General features: G+C 39.3%; 1 long non-coding RNA gene across 1 annotated transcript in view; it reads left to right on the top strand.

Moving 5' to 3' along the window:
* The first annotated feature begins 285 nt into the window (after positions 1–285).
* Positions 286–22,951, top strand: part of LOC135178985 (uncharacterized) — a 44,592-nt gene continuing 21,926 nt past the window's right edge. The window contains exon 1 of the long non-coding RNA XR_010303814.1: positions 286–554. This is a non-coding gene — a long non-coding RNA (uncharacterized LOC135178985). The remainder of the gene's footprint in view (positions 555–22,951) is intronic.

The raw sequence follows: 22,951 nt of genomic DNA, 5'->3' as shown, positions 1-22,951 counted from the left end.
GGCCTACGGAGAGGGTGCGGAGAGGCTTTTCCAGAGGCCTGCAGCGACAGGATGAGCTGCAGCTGTTTGGAAGGAGAGACCTCGGCTAAGTGCTGAGAACAAGCCCTTTACTGTGAGGGTGGTGGAACACTGCAACAGGCTGCTGAGGGAAGTAGCTGAGGTCTCCTCCTTGGGTATATTCCAAGTCAGGCTTGACAAGTCCCTGGGCAGCCCTTCTAATGGTGGCTGTCTCCGCTCGCTGCACGGTGGCTGGACTAGAAGATGACCTTTGGGTGTCTCTTCTAACTCAGAAGGTTCTATGAGTTCTCTGCTTCTGCTGAAAACATTCTTCAAACATTGACGACTGAGAAGCCATCTAGAGAGAAATGAAGACCTGAAACCAACTGTGAACAACATTCTGATTTCTAAGTCCCTGTGACATCTATGACTACATTTTAGGACTCTCGAAGACTACTTTTTGGCTACAGCATCTTGCAGCGAACTCAGTCTCTGCTATTCATGTAGCAGCTCAGCTAACACGTCCCGCCTCAGCTACCACTGACATGCAAAACCAGGTAAGTCTGCACTGTTGACTGCACCAGCACAAATTGCTCTACACACTGAAACCTTTCATATCTATGTAGTGTTTTATCACATGTGTTTGCCTCAGCTGTTGGTGAGCATGCTATCTCCTGTCTATTTACCCTATACAGCAGTGGACTGAGCCACTGAGAAGGATGCCTTATTGTAGGTATATAAATATATCTAAATTAGCAGTTTAGTTGACCAAGATAGATTGCAGTCAGGTTTGTGATAACCAGGATGTAACTCTTGAAGAGAAGAGGGTTCATACTTTCTTAGGATGAGCATGCATGCAGTTCTTCAAGGGTCAGTAAAGTCAGAAGTCTGCCTGTGCTACTTCGAAGCTAGCTAGAATTCTTTGTTGAGAAGGATTAGACTACAGGCTGAGAAAGAGAAACAACGGTGATGACTGCTTCACTTATAGGCTTGCTGAGATGTATAAGAACTGGAGTACAAACATAGATGAGGTATTTGCACTTTGGGCACTGCCTGAGCTCTGGGCTGCATTTCTCTCTAACCTCACCCTCCGTGTCTCTGATTAATCCACCTGCTTCCTAACCCCCCTGGCTGACCCTCTGTTCTTCCTTGGAGTACAAGGCAATGTCTTGGGTAAGGTTGATGGGTAGGAGAAGGTAGAAGGGTGGTTGGGAGCCCCTGCTGGGGACTCAGGTTTCTGAGAAGCTGTTGTATTTGTATTACCTTTTACCATGTATATTTCTGTATCTAGTGTAAATATCTGCTTGTATATTCTGCTAAGCTATAAATATAAGCTTCATTTAAACTTCCAGAGCTGGCTGAGTCTAGTCTGGGTGATTTCCAAAGTGTGTGGGGGGGCGGGGAACACCCAAACCACCACACTGCCAAAATACTGCAGTCTCCATAGAATGAGCTTCTTAATTGCTCACACTGGTCTTTCAGATATAAAACATGAGACAAATGGAGGAGATAAAAATAATTGGAACAGAACAGGGAAGAGCAGAGTTTTAAAACTTTCTTTGTGTTTATAAAATGCATGCACTTAATGACACAGTAAGAACTACAGAAACAACTGTGCTAGTTTGAGCTTAGCTGGGATATTTTGGTAACTAATCCTCCTGCTTCCTAACCTCACTGGCTGATTCTCCAAACTCAGCTTGAACGTAAGGCAAAGTCTGGGATTAAGGTAGAGGGATAAAAATAGGGGGAAAGGTGGTTGAGAACCTCTCCTGGGGACTCTGGCTTCTGGGAGGGCTGTTGTGTTACCTTTTTAGCTTGTGTATTTCTGTATGTAGCTGTATATGTTGTAAATGCCTGCTTGTATATTGTGCAAAGCTGTAAATATAGCTTCATTCTTCAATTTCCAGCCGCTGAGTCTAGTCTGAGTGGGGAGACAGGTAACACCCAAACCATCACAACAACATATATTAATTAGATGATGGTGATGTAAAGCAAACAAGTTGTTGTGATGTTTGATTTTTTTTCCTTTTCAGTTCACCTATAGGTCTTGTGCAGCATAAAAGAAATTACATATAGTCAAAGGCAGCAGGGCTTTTCATCTCTAAGCTGCTTCACCATGGAAATATCAGAGATTTCAAGTGGTTCTCTGTTATTGCAGTTGAAAGAGCAATAATCTTTGCTAGATCATTTCTGAGACAGCAATAAAGCTGCATTAGGAATAACTCAAAATGCAATATTGGTGTACTGTCAGTGATTTTAATTTTATACCAAACATTTCTTTGCATTTGTATCATCAGCATCATTTGCAGTTGCTAATGTTGCTTGATAACAAATTAATACCAAATTGACTATTTGCTTCCAGCTAACTAGCCAGATAATATGCTGTGTAACATGAAATACATGTCCTCATTTGATGTGGAGGAGAGTTAAAAATGTTTTGGTAATTTCTATTCATCTAAGAAAAGCCCCAGTTAACTCTAGGATGTATACCATTGCTTCAGGTTTAGAAATCATATGTATTTAGAAATGTATATCCTTATAAAACCATTCTCTCTAAATGATGCAATTAAAAGGATCTGAAAATGTGTCGAAGCAACTAGTTGCACCTTTTGCAACTTTGAGCTGTAAAGGAAAAGGTAAACTTGCTAATGTGTGTCAGACAATTGGTTCATCTAGTGACAGATTGTCCTCTTGGCAACATCTGTTATCAGGGGAAAAGACTGTAATGTGCGGAGCATTGGACAGAAGCAGGAAATAGCACAAACCAAAGCTCAAGCACTTCATCAATAGTTCCAGTAAACATTTTATAGTTTAGATACCACATAGTATAATTTCTTGTCTGCCAAGTCCTTATTAAAGAAGTAGGAAGTAACAACAGGCTGCTCTCTTATGTGAGTGATAGATTATCCTGTGTTGGCTACAATACTTGCTAATGTACCTAAGGCTTGGCTTCTATTTATCTTGCAGTGGCATAAATGTCCCTGCTAAATTCTGTGATCGACTGTAAAGGTTCATATAGGGCATAAAGAAGAAGGGAGATGAATTCCATGATAGAGACTGTTCATCTACCTCCAAGCAACCTTTGAAATGCTAGTAGTGGAAGACCTTCTTACTCCCTGCTCCTCATAACTTTTTAGTCCTTAAAATTACAGTGTGTTCCTTTATATCAGTTTACATAGCTGTTGGGGAGGGGAAATTAATTAATGAGAGTGATATTTCCCCAAATTAATATTGTTTATTAATTTTGCTATTCAGAACTCTCACCACCCCTGACCACTAATTTTAACAATCTTTTAGTTCTTACATGGTCATGGAAACATTCTATGGATAATATCTAGCTCTATTAATAACCAGCAAAATATATAAACATTAATTGAACTGGAAGAGATTATTCCTGTGGTCAAATGCTGCTTGCAGTCAATATGCTGTTTGCCCAGTAGCTGGGCTCAAGCTCTTTCTGCTCTATGGCAGAGGGCAGTAGAGAATCACAGAGAGGCATTAAAGCATTTTCTCACAGATTATTATTATTACCCTCGCAGGGGCCAGCCACAGTCCAGACAGTGCCCAAGTACTTTCAGGAGACTCTGTCTTGTTGGATGTTGAGGCTTGAATCTTCCTGGCTTCTGGGGAAAGGACACAGAGAATCTCTGACCTTGTCTCCTGTCGTCTTCTGCGTGATCTGTGTATATGTCCAGGGATTCTAGGCAGGACCTTCAGGTGCAGAGGTAGATGTTGTGCAGTCTCAGCACGATGTCATGCTGGCCACACAGGCTGATAGCGTGCAGACATTCAGGGTCTGCTCCTGGTAACTGGCAGCAGTGGAGTTTAGCAGGCAAGCAATAAGGCAGTGTGCAATAGCAGCAGGGCTGGGCACAGCAGAGAGAGCACAGCCAAGAACAGGGAAGCAAAGCAGAGCAGCAAAGCAAAAGCAGTTTGTTCACCTGCCTATCTACTTTTATCAATGTGGGCTGAGATTAATTGCCCTTTGGACACAAAATAGCTAAACAGGATGGCAGTTAGCCAAACCTTACCATATTAGGCAAAGCCACAGGCTCACTTTTCCCTAATTTGGGAAAAGCATGGGCCTTGTGCACACAAGCTAAGTGTGTGTACCTTACACCACAGGACCCTGGGCAGGCCAGACTCAGTGGCTCCAGGTTTTGTGTCCGTTTCTCATGCTTGCCTCTCTGGTGGAGCAGAAAAACACGCCCAGGAGAGGCAAGACATGTGTAAGCCTATTTTGGGCCCATCAGGCCTACCACAACATTAGCTTCAAATGTTAATTAGCTTCAAATGTTAATTATTGGCTGTACAATGGTCTCTAAAAATTGCAGGCAACTATTTGATATTAACAATTACTGCTCCTTTGACTGAAACATGAACTTTCAGTTGTGTAGGTTTTTTTTTTTAAGTTACAGCTTTAATTTTGAAAATGTCTTCTATTTAAGGATGACTTGTTTAGGTGACTCAGTGGTGTAAAAGCAGCAAGTTAACCCTTGGCTAACAGATTTGTTTTTGTCTGGTCTCACCAGAGCCAAGCCTGATGAATGTAGATTGCGCACACACTGCTGCTCTGAGCCACCTCTGATGTTCCCAAATCACATACCATTGTCCAATCACAGGCTTCTCTGTAGTTTTGTGGAACTCTGTTTATGCACATATACTTTTTTTTCTCAACTGGTAGCTGCCACCCAGGGCAGAACACAGGTCCTCATATTGTGATCTACTATAAATGTATTCTTGGGTGGAGATGGACAGCAGGATCCTCCTCTCTGAAGTCAGCAAAGCCATGCTCATTTATAGACTAGGAGTTGGCTCTTGACATACTTTAGTTTCTCCTTAAATGGTTCACTTGTTGCAGGCTCAATAGCTCTAATGACTTCTGAAAATGAAAACGTACATCTAGGCATAATAGAACAACTTGAACATTGTTATTATAGCTGAGTTGCCATATTCAGCAAGATCAATGTTCATATTAAGATGTTTGTTAATGAAACACCTAGGCATATGGCTAATTTATGCTTTTCAAACAACTTCTGTAGGATAGCTACTGTGACTGTCACAAAATACATACTTGTCCAATTTATCTGGCTAGATTAAAATCATGAGCTCACAGCACATCAATGACAGCTTTATAGTCACTCTGTTGGTCTGCACAGCAAAGATAGAAAATGCAATTTCGCTAACTCTCTTATTTGATTAAATAAAGGGAAAAGTAAACCAAGTGGAGCTGTTATATGAATATCAATCACACTTGACTTACAAAACTTTGACAATAAGTGAAATTTGCTACTAAGCACATCAGAAATTGGTAAACCACTTAAAATCAAAGTGTCTGACACCCTGGTGGGCAGATGAATTTATAGGAACTCTCCTGTTGAATATGTGCTACTTAACTCTCTGCAAAATATTATTTTTTTTACTATAACACAAGTGGGTTTTTTATAAATTATATTTTTAATAATCTCTTCCTAATTAGAAATCTCTGCAATCAAAATGTCAGTTTTAATTTTATTTTGGTAGCAAGTATCTTCTTTAAAAAAACTACCTATACTGGTACAGCACTGAGTTCCTGTTGGTGAGTTAGAGAGGTTGTATTGAAAGCAGAAGTGACTAATCTGGCTTTTTGTTACAAGTCTTCTTAGTTTTTTCTGTGATGCCTAATGCAAACATATGTGGTAGTAATGAACACAGAACCATCAGAACCTAGAGAAAGCTGAAGAAGATAGGTATTTGCAGTGTGTGAGGAAAGCCAAGTAAAACCTTAACAGCCTCACAGACTCATTAGTAAAACATTTCAAGGGAACTACCTCCCTGTAACAACACTCATAACATTTACCCAGCATAGCTCTACGTGGGCCATTATTTCTGCCTCAGTGTTCTCCTACAAAACTCTTTCACAGCCTCTTCTCCTTGGTGGCTGGTCACAGGACTAGAGGAAATGATTTCAAGCTGTGCCAGGGGAGGTTCAGGCTGGATGCTAGGAAATACTTCTTCAGAGAGAGGTTTATCAAATATTGGAATTGTCTGCCCAGGGCAGTGTTGGAGTCACCATCCCTGGAGGTGTTTGAGCAGTGTGCAGACCTCTGGTGTTTAGGGTCATGGTTTAGCGTTGACTCTTCAGTGCTCAGTTGGAAGCCTTTGAGGTCTTTTCCAAGTGGATGTTTTATGTTACTCTTTCCAGATGCTCTGCTCAGTTGATATGTATTAGTAAAGAGTTCCTATGATCTGTCTGTGAGTAATGGATGGTCAGAGAGAGGCAATACAGAAACCAAGTATGGCCAAATGAAGTGACCTCTGTAGGCTTGGGCAGAGTCTGAGTATGGATATGAGTGAATGAGAGTAACAGGCTGCTGGCTGTTTTCAGGTGCCATTCTGTCACCACCTTAGTTCTTTTCTCTCACTGAAGACAAAGAATTCACCAAAGAGGATAAAAATAAAAGATTTGCATGTCTTACATAAAAATCTCCAAACTTTGACAATGTGTGTTACAGTGACAGAGAATTTGTATTTCAGAGTTGGGAAACCATGGGAGCCCTATGCAGAGGCAGTTTGCTCCATCAATGCGACTATTAGAACTCTTCCTGACCTCAACAGATTTTAAAAGGCCTTGCTGAAACTCTTAAGGGTATTAACCCTTATTAATGGTAGAATGTGGGCTCTGTGGGACAGCACCACGTATTCTATCTAGCCAATCTGTATGGATGCTAGTGTTTCTCAAAGTACAGTTTCTCAATGTCCACCTGCTCCAGGGATGGGAAAACAAAGTAAAATAAAAATTGTGAAACCTTTCAAGACTCTATCTTCAAAGGAAAGAGTGTGGATTAGAATGTGGTCACTTTGGGATAAACCTCCCAGAATTATAGATTTTGGGAACAACCTGCCTGCTCAGTGACATTGGTATTCTTGTCAGCGACTGTGCCAACAGCAGCAGTATAACTGACAAGAATAGCAATGAAGCTGCAGGGGCTGCTTCATTACATGTTTTGGTGGTTTAGAAATTATATTCTGCCTGCTTACTTAAGAAAATCTGAAATTTCAACTTCAAGGAGATGTAGACCAAAATAAGAATAAAGAAAAAACTAAATTTTCTGTGGAAAAAAGTAATCCTCCTTCTTCTCTTGGCTTTATTATTTGCACCAAAAAGATGTGTTGAAACAGCAGGAACAAATTTTCATTTCATCCTCTCGTAGGGCTGGGTAGAGTTACAAGTTTTCAAGTTCTTGTCCACATACTGAGCAGAGTTTATCAGTATGAACAAGAAATCACCTTGAGAAGCAAAAGAAAACAACTGATAAGTAATACCTACTCCTAATATACTAGCTCTCTGCATAAACATTTGTCTTTTTGCATTTATAGGGTACACAGTTGGTCTGCTTGTTTTCAGTCATGTTATGCTTGCTTTTGCTTGTCTTCAATATGAGTGATAAATACAGAGACAGCACTCATAAACCCTATAATGTGCATCCCAGTCTAGTTTTCTTTTTCTCTCTGCTCCAGCCATTATTTCTATTGCCTTTTTTTTTTGTTTTGTTTCAGTTTTATTTGGAGTATTCTTTAATGACAGTTTAATTTCCTGACCTGTAGCACCCCACTTATAAATGTATGCTGGTATTTGGCCAGATAAAGTTTCTCAAGTTGACCTTTATATTAATTCAGTAGCGGTTTATAATCTTATGGGTATCTGCTGTCATTTACATTAGAGGTGCAGGTTGTATCTTAGGAAATATTTCTTCTCATGGGATGTTGGGGTTGGAAGGGACTCAAGGAGATAGAGTCCAACCGCCCTACCAGAGCAGGACAATACTATCTCAGAAAGGGTGGTCAGGCCCTGGAACAGGCTGCTCAGGGAAATGATTGAGTCGCATCCCTGGAGGTATTTTGAAGATGTGTAGTCATGGTGCTGAGGGATATGGTTTAGTTTTTATCTGTTTAAGAGATTTTATTGAATAGATGGCTCCTCCTTTTCTTCTGAAGCTCTTTATCCAAATGTTCACTGTGTCCTTGTATCTCAACAATCTCACTGTTGATATCTAACTTATACACAGTATAAATAATTTATATATAATAATTCAGAGATCAATAGAGAGGATTTAACAGGAAATACAAAGAAATCAAATAATTCTAAATAGAAAAGTTATCAATTAACTACTTGAAGTAAAAAGGAAATACATTGCTAGAATAAAAGTATTATATGAAAATTTTAGGTTAGTTTTACACTTTTGGGGTGCTCTTTTGCCTTTATACTAAGGAAAGGGGATTCCATATACAATTCCATTTTTATTACCTTTGTACCTGTTCCCCTCAAATGAATCTAGCCACGTGAAGGTCTTTGTTTTTTAGCAAGATTATTCTTGAAATGAAACTTTCATTTCAGTGCAACAGATCCTGCTGTAATAGAGAATTTTTCTCCCTGTTGAGAGTATTTTTACAAAACATGGCAATTGCTTTTGTTTGCCATTTAATTTACCACTGGATCAATAGAGTTAGACGTAACTACTTTTGGTATTAAAACTTTCAAATTCTAGGGGAAATGGAGGTTAGATTGTAAACAAAATATTTCATTGGCATTGATCTGAAAAGCAGACTGACAATATTGCTAAAAAATCTTCAGCTTCTAATTATAAATCTCCCCAAGCTGACAAGAGATGGATTTGATTATTTTGCTTTGAGAGGGTTATGCCTTTAAAGCTGCGAGAGTTTATCAATTTATAAAGGATTAAATGAACCATATTTTCCTTTGGCTCCTGTCACAACTCTCTTTTTGTGATTACCCAGGCTTGATCAGGTTATGAAAGTGACTGATTCCTCTGCTCTCTATTTTAGGCAACCTCAAATTTAAAGAATTTATGGCCCATGCTAGATCATTTGTGATATAAAGATTACAGGTAACCTGAACTTAACTTAATGTACTGTGATATGCTGTGAAGGAGTAGAGCTGCTCATAATGCCACAAATCTGTGGGGAAAAAAACCTTCCAAATAACATTCTCCTTTGAAGCAATATCCACCAAAATTGCAATAACAATTTATTTCTTTAAATGAAGAAGAGTTTTTATGCCTGTTGTAGCTAACTAAAATATTGGCTTCTTTACTTCTTTGGGCTTTTCTTCCCCACTTTTCCTCTTGCTCTAAGAGAAATGTGCAGGACAGCTCTTTAGTAAACATCGATTGCTCTATTTCAACTGCTAATTGCATGCATTTTTAATTGAAAGGGAAAAGGGAACATTTATTTTCCAGAACTAGCAGCACACCTTTTAAACTTTTGCATAGAAACTCTGGTAAAAAACAGTCTCTCTCTGAAAAACCCCACCTTTCAGTTGGTCATTATTTGGATTCCCACATTCTCAAAACCTTCAAACTGTGGTTATATTTTGAATGCTGATGTCCTCATCAATGGATCAAGCTGACACCCAGCCACTGCAGATCAGTACCTCTGCTATGCTGATGCCTAAGCTCACTAAGAATGACTTGGAATTCTCTGCATGGTGCCTAGTGCCCAGAAAGCCTGAAGTCCCTTCTAGAACTGATGTTCTTGCTGAATAAAGACAAGAATCTGTGGCAAGTCAGGAGAAAGTGGTGGAGTGATAAAATCCAGTTTCTTGTACAGATGTAGTATAGACTTCAGACTGCTGTTCATTTCATTGCTAAGTTCTTGCAGTGCAGTTTTCTTGCAACTCCAAAGGCTAGGAATATGTGTGGTGGACTGCTTGGTGATGATGTTTGTAAGTATGAGGAAAACTAAGCATGAATACCATAATAAGTCAGATAAAAGTAATTAAATTTAACATGGATGCTCCTTTTAAAACTCTTTCTTCCCCCACATGTAAAGGCAGTATGTTTCTTACTCCTACAGCTTTACTGCTGGGCTGCCCAGGGAGGTGGTGGAGTCACTGTCCCTGGAGGTGCTCAAAAAAAGAGTGAATGAGGCACTTAGTGTCATGGTCTAATTGACTGGATAGGGATGGGGGATAGGTTGGACTGGATGATCTTGGAGGTCTCTTCTAACCTGGTTGATTCTGTGATACTACGTCATAAAACAAACATGTAGGCAAACGAAAATGAAAGGAAAAATTGTGACCTCTTAGCCTCTGTTTCTTGCTGAAAGCTTTGCATATTAGAGAATTTAGTAATGAAGTTGATTTCAGTTAATTATCTAAGCAAACAGGATATCACCTGCTTATGGAATTGGTTGTGTTTGATCCACAACATTTTGTGCTCAGAGATCAGTAAGAGCTGTTGATTACAATTAAGGTTTCTGAATGTAGGAGAATGCATATTGTTATGTAGCTGTCACCTATTTAAACTTAGCTTCAGGGTGAGTAATAGCTTGCAACTGTTTACAGCCATAAAACAGCAGCATAAATGCCACATAGTGAAGCAACAGCATGTTGCTGTCCAAAGAAAAGCAGAAAATTCCTGCACATAAAGCCTCACATTTGTTGTCCACTCAACTATAACACAAAATAATTTGGGAGAGTTGCCATCAGGCTTAGGTAATGATCTGGGCTATGCGAAAAGCTGCTGTACAGCTCTATCAGCTATATGACTGGTTCAGGTAATAGAGAGATTCTTTAATGACTATTTTGAAAAGGCAATGTTTTGCTAATATTTGTCAAAATGAGAGAAACATCTGTTAATTGGAAATGAGGGTTCTGGCTGAAAATAACCTTCTTCTGGCATTCTGAGGCAGCTGGTCACTGGTACTGTAAGGTGTTATCAACTATTTCATAGAATCAAGCAGGTTGGAAGAGACCTCCAAGATGATCCAGGCCAACCTAGCACCCAGCCCTATCCAGTCAACTAGACCATGGCACTAAGTGCCTAATCCAGGCTTTTCTTGAACACCTCCAGGCACGGTGCCTCCACCACCTTCCTGGACAGCCCATTCCAATGCCAATCACTCTCTCTGTGAAGAACTTCCTCCTAACATCCAACCTATACTTCCCCCAGCGCAACTTGAGACTGTGTCCCCTTGTTCTATTTGTGGCTGCCTAGGAGAAGAGACCAACCCCCACCTGCCTACAATGTCCCTTCAGGTAGTTGTAGACAGCAATGAGGTTACCCCTGAGTCTCCTCTTCTCCAGGCTAAACAACCCCAGTTACCTCAGCCTCTCCTCATAGGGTTTATGTACCAGGCCCTCAACCAGCTTTGAACATTTAAAGAACATTTTCTTGTTTCTTCCTCTATCTCATACAACATAGCAATGCTATGGACCAGGTCAAATTTTCTAAGCATTTATGGCAGTTAAGACTCCTTCCTCTTTTCTTCTCAGATAGTGACAGGAGAATTTCACTTGTGGAAAATACAAATGAAATTTATTTTGAAGAGCATAGTTTTGACCAAAATGTTCTCAGCACTGCAGATCTGTATATTCTTGTGTCTTACTACTGATATACAAATCTGGTTTCTTTCATTCAGTAATTTCTCCTAATGCACTGGGAAATAGCAGCAAATAGAACCTTCTCTTGTAAAACTTCTCCTGGTTTGCAGTTCTTAGAGAGTGCTTGGCTAAGTTACTACTTTATCTGTTTACCAACAGCTTTCAGAAGCAAGCACATCTCTCATTAGAGCTGAGGAATTGCATCAAAATAAAATTAAAAAGTATTAGAAAACTCTTCTTTGAGTATGTTGAAAATGTGAGCAAGGTCTGATGAAGTTTACTTATCCAGTTAATATTACAATGGAATTTAGTCTTGCAATTCAGAGCAACTTTAGTGCCATTACTTCTGTGACAAGATGAAGCAAAAAAAAGAGGAGCTATATGTAATATTTGCTTTTCTCAAACTGTTTACCACTGACATTCGAGTCTTAAAACTCCTATTCAAGGAGAACCTCTCTTCCTAAAGAGGTTTTTATTTCTTCACATATTCTTGGTATCTCTCTTTCATTTCCCTACATTACTGGAACAGCTTCAGATTTGCACTACTGCTATTTTGTCCAGTACTATGAGTTGATTGTTTATGAAAAATCCTCTGCAGTTGTTCAAATTGTCTTTTACTTTCACTGGAAGAAAAGATGTTAGGCTACAAAAAGCAGTTTCAGTTACACTTTTCCATACTTTTATGCATCAGACTATATGCAGGAATTCAGTCTAATAAGAATCATCTCAGCTAAAAGGACTTCACTAGCAATTTAATTTACTCTCACTATGAGCTTTATATCCCCTTCATTTTTTTGAGTCAGATCCCTTGCAGACATTTGAATCATGTTTGTGTCTGATGATCTGTGAGGTCTCTTCCAACCTTGGTAATACTGTGATACTGTGTCAATATTTTAGTTTCTTGTGTTCTAAAAGTCACTGAAGCAGCTGATGTTTTGTAGCATGTTAGCAACTCTTCAATTTTTTATGACTATTTCCAGTAGCCTACTCCCATCACTCCACATGTAGTTATCTGCCTGAGGCCACCATTCAAACTTTAGTGTTGTAATGGGTGGGTCTGCATGACTTAGCATCTTCTTGACTTTAAATTCTTACTCAAAGTTTTTTTTCAGTTAGACTTATTTCTTTTGCTTAGTCTTTCAAGACCAAGACTTTGTAAGTAGCCATTTTGAATAGTAAGTGCAAAATTACATCACCAGTATATTTGTTAAGTAATGTCTCAGCTGCACATTTACTGACATGATTCAGTGCAGCAGGTACCAGTTAGAAACTTGTAGGTAGTAAATGACGGGCACACTTTTATATTGTACAAATCTGTTCTCTGAAATTACTGAATCAAACCCATCTCAGTTCATATGTCCACTTCTGTGTGCTCTTGAACATTCTAATAAAGACTATTGCTTTTGTTCTTACCCAAATGCATCTATGGCCAAAGGAATCTGTGGAGTGATTTTTTGCTAACAGGACATGAAATGATAAACATGAGCAAATTGTGCTGGGAAGTGTCCTTGAGTCCATCTTGGGACCTAAGATACCAGGTGCTGGGTACCACCCCCAACATGCAGCTGCAGGGGGTGGAGTGCCAGCTGCATGTGGGCAGAGTTAGCCAGCCCAAGGGGGCTGGGTTAGCCAGCCCAGGGGCTGACCCTCGGAGTGTTATGGTAATGTCACCTATCCATGCCATGCCAGTAACCCTGGACCAACTGGAGCTATCCACATGTGCCAATCCTAAACTAAGCTAGTTGTGCACGCCTCTTGCAAGAAAGCATAGAAGTCTTTGTAACATGGAAACCAACTGGAGAATAACCATCTAACCACATTGGTGAACCAAGAGTCATTTTATCCCAGATGCAATGCCAGCAGGAATCAGGCAAGCTGAGTGGCCATATGTAAAAGACGCATAGAAGAGCTCTTTTTTTTTCCTCTTCATGCCAGTATGAGAATGCTCCTACTATTTGCTGCCACTATGCCAGTGCAAGGTCTCCCAGTATCAGTTAACTTGTGATGACTCTAAGATCTGGAATTATCTACTTTCATGTGCTAACTTTGATGCTGTCTGAGAATATGTTGATGCATTTTCATATAAAACTACAGTAGTAATATGCTTGAGTTGCACAAATCTGGAAACTGTATTTACATTCATGTATATATAATCACATTTTAATGACAACTATTAAATTTTGCAAGGTATGAATGTATTTTATTATGTCATCTGTCTGAAGATGTATTTTGTTGTGAAATGATTTCATTTGTATCAAGCCCTCTGAGCGTACTGTGATCTCACTTTCAGCCAGTCAGCAAAAGCAATAAACAAAGCAGCTTTGCACAGCAGATTTCTTTTCACTTAACTGCTTACAAAGCCATCATTCACAGACTCTTAGGGAAACAGTTGTCTGACTGGCTAAAATTGAACAGAGGATTTCTCAGGAACAGGAGGGAGGAGCACCAGGACGTGCAGTGGTAGCAGAGAAAAGATGGAGTAGCTTCTGAGATGCATCAATACCTATGGTATGGTTTGCAGACCAACAGACAACTGATCTGATTTAAATAATTACAGCCAAAATTTCAAATGACTGCTGGTATGTTTTGATGAACAGAAGTAATAAACTAATCCTATTGTAGAATGCATTGATCTCAAAGCAATTTACAAAGCAAAACAGCATCTTTATCAGTACTTTATAAATAGTGTAACTGTGGCATGAGGTAGTGAAATATTCATTTAGTAGGCTAATAATAGATTTAAAAATAAAAGCTTAAGTCTGTACATCTTACATTAGTGATTAATCAATAGTCTTTCTCCATGAAGGCATTCTCATGATTATCTGGACTGGGGACTTGCCCAAAACACTGCACAATTCCTTTATTCTGAGACATTTGAATTTCCTTTTTCTCATGCAGGAAGGAAAAAATGGAAGGTGTCCATTTTACACCATTTTGGAGTGAGGAATCATCCAGAGACTGAATTGTGCTGAGATGTTGAACAACAGACATAGCCTTAGGGGCTTTTTCTATTTACAGCCTTACAGTTACAAGAGATGCTCAGATATTCAGTGTCATTTAAGCATTAGCATCAGTATTGCTCCCACAAAGTATAACTGTTTCAGTTGCTCTGTTTTGGTATTTAGTTGCCTCAGCAAATTGCAGTTAATGCCTGTCTTAAGACTTCCTTGCTTGCGCCCCTGTCTAAGATTAGGAGGTGTGTGGCACTATATTTTCTGCAACAGTTTTCAATCTACATGCATCTCAAGGTTATTTCTTGTGAAACTGCTATTTGTAACCCTTGTCTCCACCAGCAGAAAATGATATTTTCATAGTGATGTATAAAACTGGTATTTTTTTTGGGGGGTCATCTGTTTTATTACTCTCAGAAAACACTTGTGTATCAAGGCACCAGGTTAGAAATGCTAGCATAATTAGATCTTTAGCTTTCTGCAGAACAAAGCTGACAACAGGTGATGGCTACTGCTTCTCCTTTTTACAACTTAACTAAAGGTTGAGACTTCCAGCTATTTTATTTGCTGGGTTGTAATTTTGTTATCTGGCAGAAATCTGTTCTAGTAAGAATTGCAGTATTAAGTGCTTGCATGATTAAATTTGAAAACACGACACCTCTACTTCACTATAATGTCAGATATTACATCAGTTATACTACAGCCATGAGGAATAATTTAGTATGCTCCATCTTGACTTGGCTCACAGCAACATTGATTAAGACTACTTTGGGGGACTGAGAATAAGCTTAGGAAGCTTACCTTTGTTATTAATTTTGTTCATTCCCCGGGGAAAAGATAAATACACAGACAAATGGTCAGAGTTATGACCATTTGTTCTATTAACAAATTTGAAACTCAATGTAATTGTGTTTCATATTGACAAACTTGTTCAGCTAGGTGATGAAGCTGTACACAGGAGCAAATTATTTCTATTTCCACAAATACCTAAAGCAGTGTAGCTCTTCCCAGAAAGAAGCAAGCACAGTTCCTTCTGTTAAGCGTTGACATTCTGTGATGGTTTGGGTGTTCCCCATCCCCGCACACTTTAGAAGTCACCCAGACTGGACTCAGTCGGCTCTGGGAATATGAATGAAGCTATTTTATTTACAGATAGCACAATATACAAGCAGATATTTACAGTATATACAGTTATAGACAGAAATATACAAGGTAAAAGGTAATACAGAAACACAACTCCCCTCCCAGAAACCTGAGTCCCCAGGAGGGGCTCTCAACCACCCCTCAATTTCCACCTGCCCCTCATAACCTTACCGCAGTCCCAAGGAAGAACAGAGGTTCAGCCAAGAAATTAAGAAGCAAAGGTGGGTTAGGCCAAATGGAGGGTGAGATTAGGGAGTAATATGTTGCTCAGCCAGCAGCCCAAGCAGGAGTGAGAGAAAAAATGTTGAGAGTGTTATCTAATGTTTTAGTTTCTTGTTCAGCAAGACTCTGAGGGAAGTAGACATCGCCATTGTTTTCCTTCCACAGCCTATGATCTGCTTCTTCTCACCAAAACATTATACTCTGCTTCAAACTAGCACACAATCAAATGTTAAACATGTATAAAATGTATCTCTGCAGACTAGAAGATATATAAAATAAAGATAAAATTAAATAAATATAAATTATAAAATATAGCATGAGCAATGAGGGGTGGTTGTGGCCAGGAGGAGGTTGCTCTCTTCTCTCAGGTGGCCAGCACCAGAACAAGAGGTCACAGCCTCAGACTGTGCCAGGGGAAATACAGGCTCGAGGTGAGGAGATAGCTCTTCACAGAGAGAGTGATTTGCCATTGGAATGGGCTGCCCGGGGAGGTGGTGGAGTCGCTGTCCCTGGAGCTGTTCAAGGCAGGATTGGATGTGGCACTTGGTGCCATAGTCTAGCCTTGAGCTCTGTGGTAAAGGGTTGGATTTGATGATCTATGAGGTGTCTTCCAACCTTGATGATACTGTGAAAATGAGGTATGTTCTGCTTTCTCCTCAGCTAATAGCATTTCTCTAAGCAGTCATAAATTAGCATTTTATGTAGGTATATTTAAGCTAATTACTTGAAAATTAATGTTGTTTGTTCTAATTGTTTGCTCTATCCATTTAAAATTTCCTCTTATTCATACTTCACAGAAACCAGCTGATTAAATTTTATTGTTACTTGTCCATTAGTTCCATCTATGCTCAGAGTTTAATTTTGGTCATTGTATCTCATCCACTGGGGAAAGGCAGGGGAGAAGATAGAGGTACATAGCTCACAAGACATATCTGTAGGTCTATTCTTAAAACAATGAGACTATTATGTAGAATACAGAATTAAAGCTGTTCTGTCTGACCTGGGATTTACTGAGCATTTAGTGACATGAATATATTTTTACTGGGCTTAAAACCCAGATTATTTAACCTGTTTTTTTGATACTCAAATTTGCTTCTATTTTCTGTGAGTAGGGTTGAAAAATTACAATCTGTAGGGTGAAGAGAGGATTAGTTTTCGTGCCTTAAATGATTTATAAAAATCTACATTCAGAAGTTCTCTCACAAAGGGTTAAGTGAGCCTTGAGCAATACATTCTTCTGAGGTTCCAGACATGCTTGTGTGTGTATATATATATATGTGCGTGCTTGTCATGGTGCTTTGATTTTTAAACTGCTGGCATGATATAGTTAAAAAGCCAGGAATCTTTAAAACTAGTGGAAAAGAAGGTTTATTGGGATCAAGACTTGTTTCACTCAACTACTAAGTGAGGAAAGCAGCTAAAGATAATTAATCTACATTCAAGGGCACCTGTGTCTAGATTTGTTGTTGTTAAATTCTTGAAAGGAACATTCAACCAGGAGAATATAATGGTGAATTAATGTTACCTGCATTCAGAGAAGTTAATATTTGGGCTTGCCTTTACTGAGTTCTAGTGGTTTGTTTGTTGCTATGTCAAGTTTCTAAAGATGGACTGTTAACTGAAAAATAAGTGCTGGGAAGAGGAAGGTGCCACATGAGGAAACAGTAAAGAGGAAACACACCTGAGACACTCAGACCCCGTTTCAGAATTACTACTCGTGAATGTGTTCACCTGCCTTGTTTAAAGATCATATCTGTGTTTGAATAACAGAAATGCATAGGAATACATGTGCTTTGTGCCAAAAGAGCCACACTACAATTCCACCTTCTGAAATGTATTCTAAGAGCCACACTACAATTCCACTTTCTGAAATGTGTTCTGTTGGTCGATTTCACCTACTAATTCCAATGCTTAGAGAAAGGATGTTCTTGTACTAGACAGCAAACAACAGAAGTTTATAAATAGGTTTTCTTTAGTTATTCTGTGTCTTCCAGTGAGGCTCTAGGGATAAGTCAGTTGCAGACTAGGGGAGGAAAAAAAAGGAAATAATTAGTTTTGTAATAGAAAACATTTTTGTTTCTGTAGGTTATTGGAGCCAATTTTAACTTCATTAATTGAAACAGGTATTTGGCATACAGGAATTCAGTACACAGAATCTAGAATTGGCAACTAATCAATAAAAATAAATGAATATTGATATCACAGGACTTTTGCAATACTGTATTTATAGTGCCCCTGAAGGAAGTTAGATCTCACATTAAAAGATCAATAAACTAATGCAAAGGCTAACGCCTCGCATTCAGAAAGTTTTGGTGCCAAGGGAGAAGGGAAAGGAAGCTAAATATTTATTCCTGCATTTCTGATGAGATTGCAGAACTTTTATAAGATTGAAGCTTGGCCATTGATTACCTTTCTGGTGAAGTCCAATGCTATTTCTTTATGTCCAGGCAACATCCATATATTAGAAAAGGGCTTCCTCTTCCCTAGTGTTTCAGTACCTCAGTGTGTTGCTCACTACAAGAGAAAAAAGAAAACATTCCTTTTTTAATCAGTAAGGAAATTACTCTCTAAACTTTATGTGCTGCTGAACTCACTACTCTGCTTGCAAAATGAAGGGAGAATTATAGCAAAATCAGATTGATTTCATTAAAGGAAAATAAATGGATACTGCCTAAAGATTTCAGTGTTTACCTCAGTAAGCATGCACACACTCAACTGTGTTAAGAGCTTTTGACATGCAGGTAATGTACTCCAAGGTGTATTATGGAAAAGAGAGTAGGAAGCAAGATGTTGATATGCTAGTGAAAATAACAATAATAAAAATACCTGTGTTGGTACAACATTTTCAGGCAGTCTGGTCAGCAAATCTGAAGTATCCCTAGCCGAGTATTGATTTGCCAGCACTACAAAGAGGTAGTTGAGGTCCCAGCCATGGAGATATTCAAGGTGAGGCTCGACAAGCCTCTGTGAGACCTGATCTACTTGAGGATGTCCCTGCTCACTGAGGGAGGGTTGGACTAGATGACCTTTAGAGGTGCCTTCCAACCCATGTGATTCTATGATTCATGAATGCTTAAAGGTAGCTATGCTATCAGTTTGGGACCAGTTCTTGTTGGATTTCTTTTGTTTTAAAGAATCAGGATTGACACCAGTGACCTCACCCTCTTCATTTTGATAGGCTTTGCAATCCATCTTTAAAAAGGCCACTGCTGCTTAAATGAAGACTTCCAATTCATGTCTGGAAATAATGTAACCGAAGTAGGAAGGATACAGTCTTTACTCAAACTTCTAATATTTTGACAAGACATAAGAGCTGATTCTGTTTCTAAATGCTAGTACCAAAATTAAGATTGATGAGTAAGTATTAGAAGAAAATAATTTTGAGTTACATGCAATAGCTTTTAATTGCATCATTTAAATTCTTAAGCATTTCAATTTTATACTCATTCAGGGTTTTGCATAATTAATTTGCAGATTTCCAGAATGCATGAGGATGAAACTTTTAAATGGATGGATGGTTATTAATTGATGATATAAATAAATTATTCATTATTTTTGGTCGTCATTGTAAATTGTACCAAGTACTCCTGAGTGAATGTTAAATTCAACATCATCCTGTGAATTCAAAAGTGAAAGGCATCCTCAGTAATAATTTTGTTGATATATGGGATACTTCAGGTGTCATTTCAGAACAAATACTCTGTAACAAAATGTTACAGTTTGCTGATGTCACATCTCCCTTCTCACTCTAAAAATGGTAAATCCATCCAGGTAAAACTGAATTTTAAGTAGTCAACCTTTTAAAAAAATTCAGTGCCAGGCTTATTTACTCCAGTCCAGAAACAGATAAATCCTCAAAGCTCTCATTAATTAAGCAATGCCTAATATTTGTAGGCCAAGCAAATGTTATGGCAGGGAAGCCTAAACTGAGGCTTCTGGAAAGGCTGTGATAGACATAGCTAATAAAAAAAATAGCTCCTTTGAAATTTTTAACAGGCATGGATGGACTAAATGGACTGGGAGAAGTTTGTTCATAAGAGATAGGGAATTAGTCATCTCAGAATCAGCAGGAGACTTCTCTGGTTACCATTGTTCTGGATAGACTTGCAGAGCTTGTGTGGCCCAAACTATCATCTCCAATATGATCTCCAACATAATGCTATGTCATTTACCTGTAGGTTTTGATATTCAGCTAAGGCACACCATATTTCATAGAATCAGCCAGGTTGGAAGAGACCACCAAGATCATCCAGTCCAACCTAGCACCCAGCCCTACCCAATCAACTAGACCATGGCACTAAGTGCCTCATCCAGGCTTTTCTTAAACACCTCCAAGGATGGCAACTCCACCACCACCCTGGGCAGTCTATTCTAATGGCAAATCACTCTCTCTGGGAAGAACTTCCTTCTAACATCCAGCCTATACCTCCCCTGCCACAACTTGAGACTCTGTCCCCTTGTTCTGTTGCTGGTTGCCTCGGAGAAGAGACCAACTCCCAACTGGCTACAACCTCCTTTCAGGTATTTGCAACAGATAATCTTATAATAAAAGCTAGAGGAAGGAACAGAACAATACCAAGTTCTTCAGGCTTTTCAGAAAGTAAGAGGACTTAAACCCCTTTCCCAAATTTTATAGTCACCTAAATATTTTTACATAGCATTTGAATTTCATGCATTTACTTCCAATGAAACAATGTGTTGTGGTAATGCTACTTGGCAAGTTGATGGGAAGCATCCTGGAGCTCCAGGGCTGGAGCACCTCTCCTACGAGGACAGACTGAAAGAGTTGGGTCTGTTCAGTCTAGAGAAGAGGAGGCTCTGAGGTGACCTTCTTGTGGCCTTTCAGTACCTCAAGGGCACCTACAAAAAAGCTGGGGAGGGACTTTTCAGGGTATCAGGTAGTGACAGGACTAGGGGGACTGGAGCAAAGCTGGAGATGGGTAGGTTCAGGCTGGGTGTGAGGAGCAAGTTCTTCACCATGAGAGTGGTGAGAGCTTGGAATGGGTTGCCCAGGGAGATGATTGAGGCCTCATCCCTGGAGGTGCTTAAGGCCAGGCTGGATGGGGCTCTGGCCAGCCTGATCTGGGGTAGGGTGTCCCTGGCCATGGCAGAGGGGTTGGAACTGGCTGCTCCTTGTGGTCCCTTCTAACCCTGACTGATTCTATGATTCTGTGATCCATGCCCTGAAGTTGCTTAATATTTCTAGGTTTGTTTAAAGGTTGATACACAGCAAATGGAGAAAAGAAATCATATTTTAAAGGGGTGTACCTTCAAGTGATGTTTTCAGGCTTACAGTTCAGTGACAGGAGGACAATCATCCATGTGAAAATTATCCCTTCAAATAGAGTAACATAAAAAAGGAAGATGAACATGAAAATAGAATGACAGTGTAAGAAATTGTTTGCTGACATGGTTTGCTTTAGAAAAGTGTTGATGAGAAAGTAAGAGGCTGATGCTTAACTGTGTTTCACAATCAGAAGTAATGTTTAATAATTTTGTGTTATCTAACCTTTAATGAACAGAGAATTATCCTTGTACCACTAGTTTTATGCCCTCATTTTCTCTTCCAAATATTTACATGAGCTGTCACTTTCTAGCTGATTAATGATGTAGGTAAAAAAGTGTTTAAATAGAGTAGTCCTTCAGAAATTTTCTGTGCGGTGGGACTCTGGAATAGGTTGCAGATGCCTACTCCCTGGTTGGAATAGGAGTAAAGGTTGGAGTTTGGATCTCTAAGACCCCTTCCAAGCTAGGCCATTCTCTCATGGCCTCAGTATGCTGGCTGCAGTGAGAGCCTTGTACTCATGAGTGGCTTGTGTAGCTGTAACAGGCTTCATAGACTTCTATAACTAAACCCAACCTGGTATTTATTACATTTCTGACTTATTTTTCTCCTTTCAATATCACTTCTTTCCATTTCTGTACTCCAACCTTTCAATTATATATATCAGCAGAAGTGAAGATACAATGAGTTTTCCAACCCCTGAAACTCCCATTCTCTAGGACTATCAGGGTAAGCACCTAGTCACTAAAGCAAGTCTGGAACAGACCAAAATGTCCTGACTCCTACTCCAGGCCTTGGTATGCCCAGCCTGTGTTACCTAACATAATGTATAGCATTTTCTCTTGAAGAAACAAGTGTAAAAATTTAGAGCAAAAAAAAAAAAAAATCCTCTGTATTATTGATTGACTGTTGTGCAAAGCCCAAAGTGAATTAGGTCTCATTGGCAGTTTTTTTTAAATTTTATTTTTAAACTTACTACAACTGAATCATAGAATCAAGCAGGTTGGAAGAGACCTCCAAGATCATCCAGTCCAACCTAGCACCCAGCCCTATCCAGTCAACCAGACCATGGCACTAAGTGCCTCATCCAGGCTTTTCTTGAACACCTCCAGGGACGGTGCCTCCACCACCTCCCTGGGCAGACCATTCCAATGGCAACTGTGAGCCCATCATCCTGACCAGCTCCAGCTAAATTTCTTGTTTCTTTCACTTTTAGGAGATCTAGGTTTTGAATACCAGTATAAAACCTAGGCATCAATTTTCTTGCACTTTCAGGCTTTGGTTATGAGCTATGTACTTGCTTTGCAATGCCAAATCTATTTTTGAGGCACTTAGTGCTGATTTCCAGCTCCTTGGCTAGTCATGCAGCAATAATTTCTGATTCTAAGTTTCATTGATTGATTACATTGTGTTGATGCAAAGCCAGAACAAGATATGAATCCTATCATATCTTGTCCAAACCTGGTTTCCTGATCCGTGTTCATAATTTACAGTGAGGTATACACTGAGTTGCCAAGCACAGAACTCTGGCTTGCATGACTGAGGAGGAGGTCTTACTGATCATCTCTCTTCTGATCCCTGGTGGGATGGAAACTGCCTATGTCACACCAGTGAACTCAATTAATCAGACAGCTAAAATTATAAATTGAAACTGATGTTTTGAGCTCATGCCTATGAATTACAAATAGCTCAATACTATTAAACTTTACACATCACACGTTCTTTAGCTATCTAAAAGTTGCTTCCTCTTGGCCTCAGTCTGGGATAACATCTGGCTGAAAAAACAATTTCTTACAGGTGGACTGGCCTTGTATTTTGAAGATAGAATGTGTTAGTGCTGCTCTTGTAAATATGTAGTCCATTACAGCAGCTAATGAAAAAACCATCTGGCTGTGGTAGCAATCTGACATGAAAGTTCACGCTCCCACTGGATGCTTTAATGAAAAGGCAGCAAAAACACAGTTCTGAAAT

Source organism: Pogoniulus pusillus, chromosome 10 (assembly GCF_015220805.1).
Source record: "Pogoniulus pusillus isolate bPogPus1 chromosome 10, bPogPus1.pri, whole genome shotgun sequence".
Classification (NCBI taxonomy): domain Eukaryota; kingdom Metazoa; phylum Chordata; class Aves; order Piciformes; family Lybiidae; genus Pogoniulus; species Pogoniulus pusillus.
This window is presented reverse-complemented; position numbering and strand designations above follow the sequence as displayed.